Source organism: Macadamia integrifolia, unplaced genomic scaffold (genome assembly GCF_013358625.1).
Source record: "Macadamia integrifolia cultivar HAES 741 unplaced genomic scaffold, SCU_Mint_v3 scaffold1570, whole genome shotgun sequence".
Taxonomy (NCBI): domain Eukaryota; kingdom Viridiplantae; phylum Streptophyta; class Magnoliopsida; order Proteales; family Proteaceae; genus Macadamia; species Macadamia integrifolia.
Window position 1 is genome coordinate 112,639 of NW_024868262.1, and position 11,716 is coordinate 124,354.

The 11,716-nt window shown below is 40.7% G+C and overlaps 1 non-coding gene across 1 annotated transcript; it reads right to left on the minus strand.

Annotated features, from left to right (window-relative positions):
• Nucleotides 1-11,388: 11,388 nt before the first annotated feature.
• Nucleotides 11,389-11,495, minus strand: LOC122064234. The gene has a single exon (XR_006135623.1). It is a non-coding gene; the product is annotated as a small nucleolar RNA R71 (small nucleolar RNA).
• Between the last annotated feature and the right edge of the window lie 221 nt (nt 11,496-11,716).

Consider the following 11,716-nt stretch of genomic DNA (forward strand, 5'->3'; position numbering starts at 1 on the left):
ATCACATAGAGGAAGGTGAACTTGTTCTTCGAGAACAAAGAGCCCCAATTTATGACCCAAGAGAAAAATTCAAGCCCAACTGGAGCGGCCCATTCACTGTCAAAGAAATTGTACCAGGCAAAGCTGTGAAACTCATAGTCCACAACGATGAAGAAATACCCAAACTGGTTAACATGGATCAACTCAAGAAATATTATGTCTGTATGGGTGAATGTCTTGAACTACATCAAACCTGATTCCTTTCGGGTGATACATAGGCAACGTGTCATGTTCAAGTGCGATCTCAACCATCTAAAGGCAATAAATTGGTTCTTTGATTAATAGTCAAAGTACCTTAAAAGATCATCATAGTTTGTGTCCCCCAAGAATCGCCATTTGGTATGAAAGGCCATTAGGTATGTGTCAGCCACCCATTGGTCAGTCACTTCTTACCAAGGATTCTATCCCTCAAGAATTTCCATTTGGCATGAAAGGCCATTAGGTATCTGTCATTCACCTATGGTCCGTCTATTCTATCTAGGATTCTATCCCCCTACAAGAAAATTGTCACCCGACACCAGTTTATCAAGGCCAATTTATTCTCCACCCTTTATCAGTCAAAGTTAAAAGAAAAAAGTAAGAGCTTGATGCAACAGTGGTAAATGCTTGTTTGAATCATTAGCCAATAAGTAATGCTTTGATAAATCATCATATCTCATTGTTTGTATTGGGTTCAGGAAAATTCATGGGCTCGTTGGATAAGAAGTTGAGGAAATGAAACTTAGACATAAATATGAGGGCACCAGGATTGCTGGAATCCATGAATGTGTCATTTCTTAGCCAAGTTGGATGTGTGAAGCTACATCACCAATTACTCCGACATGTGCTACAACACTGGGATGCCGACCTATATGTATTTTAGTTTGGATTAGCAGAGATTTGCCCAACTCTTGAAGAATTTCAGGTTTGTATGCTATCTACACCCAAAAGTAGTTTGTTCCAACCCTCTTTGAAGAAAGATTACTTAGAGGAAATTCAGGATTTCTTTGGATTGAAAGAAGAAGAAGTAAAGCAGTTTGTCAGGTATAGGAAGATTAACATTCTGAAGGTGGCTCAGATCTTCATCCAATATCCTCCAATAAGAGGAGTCCATCAACAGAGATCCTTGGATGCTTATTTACTTTGTATGATAGCTCGTTATGTCCTCCACACTCCCGGGCATGGCGCACCATCTATTCTGATTGAGGTAGTAAAACAGTTAAAAAAGGGAGGTGACATCGTCCCTACGGTTCTTGCAGAAACATTCAAGGGATTTGATGACATAAGCTATGGCCATTGATTCAGACTAGACCATTATCAGGGGAGCCCTGCTATTTTTCAGATTTGGCTCTTCGAGAAACTGAAGCTCACCATACCATTAAGAGGAAGCCCACTCGGAGTTTTTTATTATGGAGATAAGCGAGAAGTTCCAGAATTCAACCTTATCACCGATTGGGAAAAGTACTTGCAAGAAAGGACTATGCAAGATATTATATGGAGGTGCCCAGGGAAGCCACAAGGAGATTTTCTGATGAAGACCCCTAGCCACAACTATCTCAAATTGATGGCATTGACTCGCATATCCTTTTATTTGCCTATGTACATCAATCGACAATACGGACTCAAGGAGACGGGCCCAAAAGAGTAGTTAACTTTCACCCACCTCAAGAATTGTCTCCCCACCTTGTTATTCATCTATCCCATCTATGGTAGGAAAGTGGTCCCCCTTTTCATGTAATTCACTTGGTAATGGAATGAGGAAGTATTTGGATTTCCATATTATACCGATTATTCTAATTATGACTTGAGTTATAGAATTGATTGTGCCTAAGCATTGCAAGCAAACAAAAAAAAAAAGAAAACAGATTTTTTATGTGTGCCAAAAGTAAGTTTTCATAGAGATGCTGAAATAAAATAATGAACAAGCAAGGGGAGGGAAAAAGAAAAAGAAATAAAATATCCATGTGTTTGTGTTTGCAGGAAATATAGGAACAAATCCCTATGGGTCAGAAGCCATTATCTGAATAGTACTCTGAACCATCCTCTTGAAGCACTGGGGAGTCCACAGATGCTACTCCAACCTGCTCCAACCTCTGGGTCAGGTCCTTAATCAGTGCACCCTACCAGGCAATCTCCCGATCCTTAGTAACTATCACCTCACACAGGCCATAGTGCATCCTCGTAATCTCAACATAAACCTCCGGGGACACCTAAGAAAGAGGATATCAGCCAAAGGAAGTCAAAAGTTAATTAGAAAATGATCAGATACTCACATAATCATAAGGAATAGGAAGCCCAAGGGAAGCGTCTACATCTGTAGTCGGCTCCAGAAGATGAGGGAGACTAGGGTTGGCCATGTTGGGATAGGTCCAGGTAGGGAAGCCACAAAAGGGGACATTAGAAAATCTGAGAGACCCGCTGGTACTGGTAGAGGGCCTTATTTGTGAAGGATCGGTAGCACTAGCATGTGACCGAACAACAAAAGGATCTACACGTCTCACTCTCCCTTGAAAGAACATCAATCAAGACCAAAACAAAGAAGAATCTATAGGAAATACTCAAGAAAGGGCAACATGCCATTGGACCATTGGGACAGAGAGGGGTGCACACTCTCTCCTCCTCCAGGAAGGCTCTGTAGTCCCTATCCGGATCAAGAAAGGAGTCCTCCCATACTCTGTTAGCCAAGTACTTCATCTCGTCTGCAGGGACAATCTCTGGACAATGCATAGTGAGTTGAGGAAGACAAGGAGAAGGACATGGATCGATGTCTGACCATTGGAGTACTACTCTCTCTCCGAGGTACTAGGTATGGCCCCACAGGCCCTGGAAAAGGACTCGGTTCTTAAACAGTTGATGAACCCAGATGACTCTCTCAGGATCCAAAAACACAAGGTCATGGAATGGTCTGCAAGTAGCCTACAAAACCAAGGAAGGGTAAGTACATCATCAGGTGAATAGAATTTCAATATCAAACATGGCATACCTCAATGAGATCGTTCAAAAGAGAACGAGCGGTGGTCCCCGAAGAATGGCATCGGGCCCAGACCACCTGGTTATCTCCCCATTTTGTGGCCAGAGGGAAGAAGAATGTCACAGGATCCCTCAGTTTAGGGGCTATGGTTCCCAGATGCTCAAAACACCAAGGTTGTTTCAAGAAATCAAAGTAAGAAAGTGCAAACCAAATGACTGAAAGGAAATAGCTATGAGAAGAAAAGTTACCTGGATGATGTAGCCTACCCCCTTGAGGCCCCTATCCCCATAGGACAATAGGTCTAGGTACTATAGGAGATATCCATAGGCAGCCCCACCTCAGTCCGAGGTATCTACTATGTAAAGATCTTTGAGAAGAACACCAGGCGGATATCTACTCCCCCTCGGAGGTCACTAAAGAGGCACTAACCCATACCAAACAACAGGAAGGAACATGCTATCTGAGACATGTTGCCTGGATTCTCCCCTAGGCCAACTTTTCACCATCAGGCACTAATCTCCCCTAAGTAGATGCACGTCTTGCTGGTTTTAATGGTGAAACCAGTCAGATCTGCGAACTCCCTGGCAGTCGGGAATCCTGCGGACAAGGTCATGGTTCTACCTCCAAATGGAATGCTTGTTAAGGCATAGAAGCACATAGGCATAATGGTGATCTCGCCAACAGGAAGGTGAAAAGTGTGAGTGCTCAGCCACCAGCGCTCCATTAGGGCCCCCACTAACACCGGATTAAACTTCTGGATCTCTACAAGGACGAGCTGGCACAGATAGGTATCATCAATCATCTCCTTCACCCTGCGAGGGAGCATCCTGTGCCTGGACTGAACCCTGTTTGGATGGCCATAGGAGGGCAAGGTAGGTGGTTCCTTCCTCTCATACTAATGAAAATAAAAAAAAATATAATAATAAATAAAAAAAGAGCAAGCACCAAAAAGTAAGAACAATACGATAAAAAAAAATTCCAGATCAAGCATCAAGAATCAAAAAATTCCAAATCAACATCAAGAATCAAATTCTTAACCAAAAATCAAGAATCAAGGAAAATCAAGAGGAGACAAAATTTACCCAACCCCAGGTGGCCCAATCTCATTGACTCGGCCCCAAGCGACCCAACCTCATTGACCTAGCCCCAAGTGGCCTAATTGCATTTACTCGGCCCCAGATGGCCCAATCACTTTTATCTAGCCCCAGGCGGCCCAATGTTGTTAACCCAACCCCAGGAGGCCCTTTGTCTTTGAGTCAGATCCAAGTGGCCCGATCTCATGGATCAAATCCTTGAACTGGCACATGTGAAGCTAGCTAAGGAAAATCCAAGTATCAAACATTTTTTTTTACTTGTTGCAATGTTGGAGGAGTAGCGAATTCCTCTCTTGTAACCATCAGTCCCAGATAGTCCAGATCGGCTCGAAAGACCCAGCCTGGAGACCATATTCACTGAACTGGCACATGCGAAGCCCAGCTAAGGAAGAATTAGGATCAAAGTACTAACTTTTTTTGCAGAATTGCAAGAGAAGCGAATTCCTTTCACCCAATTGGTAGCCCAGGTAAGTCCTAAAACTTTAGATATATTACCTATTGCATTTTTTCAACTCTGTCATAATTGAGCAAGATGATGGTAGTATATGCTCCGAGTGACAAAATGTGGTCATTCTTTTCTTTGCCCTTCTGTCATAGGCACTGGCCTTGGCCAAAGAGGGGCATTCTATAGACACCCAATTTTGTCACCCTCCTCTGGCTAGGATGAAATTTTGATCATGGACGCTACTTTCAACTTTCGACCTAAAGAGGTGCTGATGGAAACATTCCCCTACCCAAAACCCTAGAAATCCTCGAGCAGGAGAGAAGGGGTCCAATTTTGGCTTTTTATATACGAAGGAATTTGGTCAAGATGACTATGCAGATGAATAATGCTCGGAAATATGATTTTGACAATATATGATTTTAAAGAAATATGATCTCCCATAATCATCATCGGAAAAACCCATATTCGTGTGCTCACTACAAGCTCTGGCCTCTCGTGTTCGCTGCCCACGAGCTGCAACGCATACATGCAGCCATGCCATGCACACAACCCCACAGACATGCACACAGCCATGCACACACCCCTGCACACCCCTGCTGCATGCTGCACCCCCCCGCCGCATAGTGTGTGCACCCCTACTGCACAGTGTGCGTGCCCTCGCCGCACAGTGTGTGTGCCCCTACTGCATGTCGTTCACACTTTGCCTACATGGCTGTGCACACTGTGCTTGCACCAAGCACAGGTGGCCCGCACATCATGCACATTGCCCGCACACTCGCGCTTGTACGCACCCACTGTGCACATTGCCCGCACACCCATGCATTCGTGCACCCATGACATCACCCGCAATACCTAGCTAAACCTTCTCTCTCCTCTCACTTTTTTGAAAACTACCTTTTCTGGCTAAACCTTCTCTCTCCTTTCGCTTTTTCAAAAACTGTCTTTTCCAGCTAAACCTTCTCTTTCCTCCCGCTTTTTTGAAAACTGCCTCTTCAGACTAAACCTTCTCTCCTCCCGCTTTTCCTAAAATTACCTTTTCTGGCTAAACCTTCTCTTTCCTTTCGCTTTTCTGAAAACTACCTTTTTTGACTAAACCTTCTCTCTCCTTCTGCTTCTCGAAAAACTACCTTTTTCGGCTAAACCTTCTCTCTCCTCCCACTTTTTCAAAAACTGTATTTTCTGGTTAAACATTCTCTCTCCTCCTTTTTCAAAAATCACCTTTTTCTAGCTAAACCTTCTCTCTTCTCCCGCTTTTCTGAAAATCACCTTTTTCGGCTAAATCTTCTCTCTCCTCCCATTTTTTCAAAACTCACCTTTTTCCAGCTAATATTTCTCTCTTCTCCCATTTTTTCTGAAAACCGCCTTTTACCCACTGGACAAAAGCCTCCCCACCCATTTTTGCCTTCAATCCTATCCCCTCTCCTATTTGGCTGGAAAAAACTATAAATACCCCCTCCTTAAGAAAAAAAGGACACCAACACACCAGAATCCCCTTTCAGAGTGAAATTTTCCTCCCCTCCCCCCTCTTGATTTTCTTCTGATCTTCGGAGTGATCTTCGTCAAGATCCAAAAACTCATTTGGATCTTCTAAGTGTTTTTTGGGATCTTGAAGATCTTCAATCCAAATTCATAGTTAGATCCAATTTTTAGCCGAAAATAGTATGTTCTTAAGCCACCTCCCTTGAGTGTTCTTGAGCATTCTTGAGATAGACAGCCCCCTTTTTGAAGTTCTTCGAGTCTATGAAGAGATCTTTGTTAAGATTTAAAACTCTGTTCGGATCATCAAAGTGTCCTTTAGGACTTTGGAGTTCTTTAATCCATTTTTAGGTCAGCCTGTTTCTTTTCAAAAATAGCCTTTCTTAGCCGAACTCCTGTCTGAGTGTCCCTAGAATATTTCCATAAATAGCCATTCCCAGCAGAAGCTCTGTCAAAGTGCCACCTCAGCCTAGCCCTCCCTTAACCTATCCCCAGTGGAAGCTCTACCGGAGTGCCACCTCATCCCAAGCCCAGAAATAACCTTCCCTAACCGAAGCTCTGTTTGAATCCAAATCCGAAAGTGACCGTTCCTAGTCAAAACTCTGTCCAGATACCATCACAATTAGCATCTCTCAGGAAAGAAAGTTGGAGGTCAAAATCATCTTCCCTTGAGCTAGGAGAACACGAAAGATAGGCCAAGCCAGTACCAATCAGGGGCCCATCCCTCTTGACCTAAAATAGGGGTCAAATTTAGGTGTTATCTCTCTCCTCATTTAAGCATAATGTAGATATCTAATAAGCCTTATTTCAGTGTATATAATAGTTTGAATTCAATTAATGTATATATGTGTGATAACTTAGCCATACATGTGGAATAGTAATAATTATGAAAAATGTTCGTTCTCAAGCATCTAGCATGAAGACCGGTTGAACCGAGCAGATTGGGTGCTTAACACCTTCCCAACTCTGTAACCAGAAACTTACCCTAAATCTCTGGACCAAACCAAATTTTGGGCCCTTTTCTCATGAATTGGGCCCATCCCCAGGTCCTAGGCCCATAACCCTAGGTGGTGACTCCAAACCCCATTTGTATAATCCCGATCCCGATCCTGATCTCGATCCCGATCCCTGAATTGGACCATCATCAAAACCCCCATCTCAAATGACAAATTTTATACTCTTGCGAAATAGGCCTCCACGTATCTCCATGCGGCGATATAGTGTAGCAGGGCCCGCAAGCAAAGCACAGACGACTCAAACCCCTCCATTCCCATGAAAGTAGAGAGAGAAATGGGAGAGAGGACAAGGATGCATAGTCCACTCTTCTCCGGTCTCTACCCTCAAAATGGCACTATTTGAAGCTCTATATGTAAAGAAATGTAGAACTCTCTTGTATTAGGATGAAGTGGGAAAAAGAAGAATTTTGGGACCTGAGTTGGTACAAGCTACTTGTGAGAAGGAAGATATGATCAGGAAAATAATCAAGATAGCTCAATCCAAGCAGAAGAGTTATACAGACAACAGAAGGAAGCCTATAGAGTTTCTGGTGGGTGAAAAAGTATTTCTGAAGATTTCACCTATCACAGGCATCAAGAGATTTGGAAAAAGAGGTAAACTAAGTCCAAGGTATATAGGACCCTTTGAGATCTTGAATCGTGTTGGCAAGACGACCTATAAACTGACATTACCTCTAGAACTAGATAGATTTCATAATGTCTTCCATGTCTCTATGTTGAGGAAATATATTCCAGATCCTTCATATATATTGCCTGCTATGGAGCCTTTGGAGTTGGATGATGATTTAAGCTATGAAGAACAGCCCGAGGGAATCTATGATAGGAAGGAATACCAACTCTAGAGTTGAACCATTCCATATGTGAAGATCAAGTTGAAGAACCATTTTAAGCAAGAAGTTTCTTAGGAAAGGGAACATGAAGTGAAGGAGAAGTACCCAAAACTATTTGGTTTATCAGGTAACTCTTATAAATTTCGAGGATAAAATTTTTTGTAAGAAGGGGGGAAACTATAGCACTCCAAATCTTACCTCTTTATATTGGCTATGAATGAACAAGAGTAAGAAATTGGAGAGGCCAACACTAGCTTGGTTGGCAGCAGTGGAATGCTAGGAAGGGAAGAATGACATAACATATACTTCTACCTACTGCCAACGGTGTTGGAAGGATCAGCAAGAAAAGTGGGCCACGAGGTAAATTAATAACCTTGATAAGGTTAGATAATAGAATGACCCTAGGTGATGCCAAAATGACTAAATAGTAAGACCCGAACAAGTTTGCATACATGTTGTTTACAACATGTCAGTATTAATTGCTGTGATTCCAGCAAGGTTCATGTTCATGGGCATTTTAGTCATTTTATGTTACAATATCTGAAGATGATTTCTTCCACAAAATGATAGAGCATTGAGTTGTGAATCCAATACAACTTTAATCATCTCAACCCAAGTTTGTTCGAGAAAGATATGATCATTTTCATATAGACTGTCTGAATAGGCCAAGAAGCAGAGGTCAACCGCCAACTACTGGTTTGAACTAGCAACAACCGGTTCAATTCTATTTTGCAGAACTTGACAAGTATTTTGATGGCAGAGTGCAATTGGCAACTATTGGATTTATCGAGAAATTCAACCAGTTAGTAGGATCAATTCTGGATGAACAAGAACATATCAGACTTAGCCGATAGAGAACAAGCGACAACTTCCGATTTGAAGTGGCAACTGCCGGTTTGAATGGCGATGAGCACATTTATGTGTGAAATCTAGTGTATTAAAACATTCATTTTACAAATTTAGAATGGAGCTACCTTGGGTTTTACTCTCTTTTTGCAGGTTTTATATTTTCAAGGCCTTAAGGAATATCGGGCACTATATCTCCAATTTTACAGGTAAAGAGGTCCTATTTCTTTTCATGGTTGCAAAAAGAATGAAATTCTGAGCAAGATGGATGTGTTCAATTGCAAGTACATATTCATTTGATCAACCGTACACGTGATTTCTTTTCAGGCCAGAAAAAGAATAAAGGATCAGAACTGAATCAAGATGCAGAACCAGCCCATCTGCAGTTGTCACAACGGTAAAAGAAATATTCCAAATGCCAACAAAGATCGATGGATCACATACTTAAGTCATTGAAGATTCATTTTTTGTAACAACAGCTACCTAGCATAGTTGGTGAGTTATGGTGTGCAAAATCCCTTACTTATTAGGAGGTCTCAAGTTCGAATCTCTTAGCTGCTTGACGTTTTTATTTTAGAAGATTGTCTCTCTCCTACTCATCACTCAAAGGAGGTCGGCCAAAGGGTTTCTTATGCAATAGGAGAGAGAAATAAGAAAATAAAGAGAAAAATAGAAAAAAGGGAGAAAAATAAGAAAGGAAAAAAAAGGAAAAGGGAAGCAAAATCGTTGGAGATTTCCTACTTCCTACAATTCTCTATCTTCTCTCTCCTCCACCTCATCAACAAGATAAAAAAAAAAAAATCTTTTTTTTTTTTAAGAAGCTAAAATCTTTGGCTTCCCTCCCCTATTCTCTATATAATAAAATTAACACAAGGGGGGGAGGCACTTCATTCTTATTCTAGGGTTTTTTCTTAGTTTCTCTATCTCTTTCTCTAGTTTTCTCTTTCTCTAGCTCAAGTTCTAGGTTTATGATTTAAACGCTTTTGTAAGTTCTTTTTATTCAATTAATGCAAGCACTTTTTTTTTTGATTCAGTCTTTTATTTTTATTGTTTAAACAATTGAAGTTGTAATTTTTAAGTTCTAGTTCTAGGCTTAGTTCTAGGTGACAAGAACTAGCTATGAAGCATGTCTTTCAAGTTCAATTTTTTTTTCTTCAGGTTTGTTTTCTCTAGTACTAGAAATTTCAGATTTGGTTTATTCCAGATCTGGTTTTTAGTACTAGTAGTATCTCAAATCGATTAAGTTTTCAGTTCAAGGGTTGAAGTTCAAATAAGTAGACTCCTTCAGTAGTCTTCTCTCCCCCCTCTCATTCCTTCTTCTGACTACCCTTTCTTTTTTAATTTAGGATTTTAATTTCAGTCATTACATTATTGCTATCCCTTTCCCCCAAGGTTCATGGCTAGTGTATGTGTTGGTTTTGCCCCTCCTAGCCATAGAACCATCATTTTATTGTTTTTATTTTAATTGTCTCCCTTTCCCTAAAGCCAAATAGAGTAACCCTTGTAAGAGTGACTCTCTGGTCAAGTAGGGAAGCTCATATTATGATGCATCACTCGGGCTTAGTAGACGAACCTACTTGTGAGTCTCTCTCTAGCTTTATCCCCTTTCTTTTTCTTTATTTTTATTTCAGCATTTTTTTATTCATTTCTTTTTAATTACGTGGGGTGTTTATTTTCAGCTATTTATTTATTTAATTTTAATTGCGTGGCTTGCATGTTTAAATTCTTAGATGATGAATAGTTAGGTCATTATTTTAGATACATCGGTTCACTTTTGTATTATTAAAAGAAGCAAAAAAATAAAGTGGCTACTCTCCCTGTGTTCGACCCGTAGCTACACTGATCCATACGCTTACAGTTACATTTTAAAATCTCAAACAAGTTTTTGGCACCGTTGCCGGGGAGACAATTCTATGTTATTTTTCACTTTCTTTTGGTAAATCGGAGTGCTTTGTTTGTTTTGTTTTATTTTTCCTTTTCTTTTATTGAATTCCAGAGAAGATCAACTTGCAATAATAGTTGTATCAGTGGAGGTCACCATGCCTCATAGGATGACAAAGATAGGTTTCGTCCTGTAGCAGTACCTCAGGAATTGACTTGAGCAATCCCGGATCCTTGCCAGTAAGCTCCCAAAAATCAAAAAAAAAAAAATTGCTATCGATTCTTTTGTGCTTGTCTTACTCTAGTTGTGAGTAGTTTTCTATTGCATAAGTGTTAAGTGGGTACGTAATACTAAGAATCGGTTAGAAAGAAGAGATCCAACAAGTAGTGACCCTATTCGTTTGCTCTCTTTAAAACCCTTCAATATGAGAGACCAATAGCAAAACCCTCCACCTAAATCTCTGACAGATAGGTTTTACCCTACTAGAACAGCCCAACCTTCTTGCATAGTTCTACCACAAGCCCATGGTAATAATTTTGAACTCAAATTTCAATACATCACTATATTGCCCCACTTCCATGGGTTGACCTCTGAGGATGCATACCTATTTCTAAGGGAGTTTGAAGAGGTATGTGTTCTGATTAAGATCCAACAGCTTTCTGATGATACTGTAAACTTAGGTTTATCACTTTTGCATTGAAAGACCAAGCTAAGAAGTGGTTGTATGGGTTACCCATAAATTCCATAACCTCATGGAAACATTTCACAGTTGTCTTCTTTAAGAAGTTTTTCCTAACTCATAAGACCAATAAGCTTAGAAGTGATATCCTTCAATTTAGGCAAAAGCCTAGTGAGTCCTTTTCCAAACTTATGGAGAGATTCAAGGATCTACTCCAAGAATGCCCTCACCATGGCCTAGACTTATGGCATTTATATCAAATAATTTATGAGAGTATTGATTACCCAACTAAACAAATGATAGAGTCTATGTGCCTTGAGGGATTCACATCCTTTACAGATGAAGGAAAGGCATGGGAATTCTTACTTGACTTAACTGACAAAACCCGTGAGTGGGAATCAACTCAAGAGAGTGAAAGGACCATAGGAGGAAAATGATATTTTGTGGATGGGATAGTAG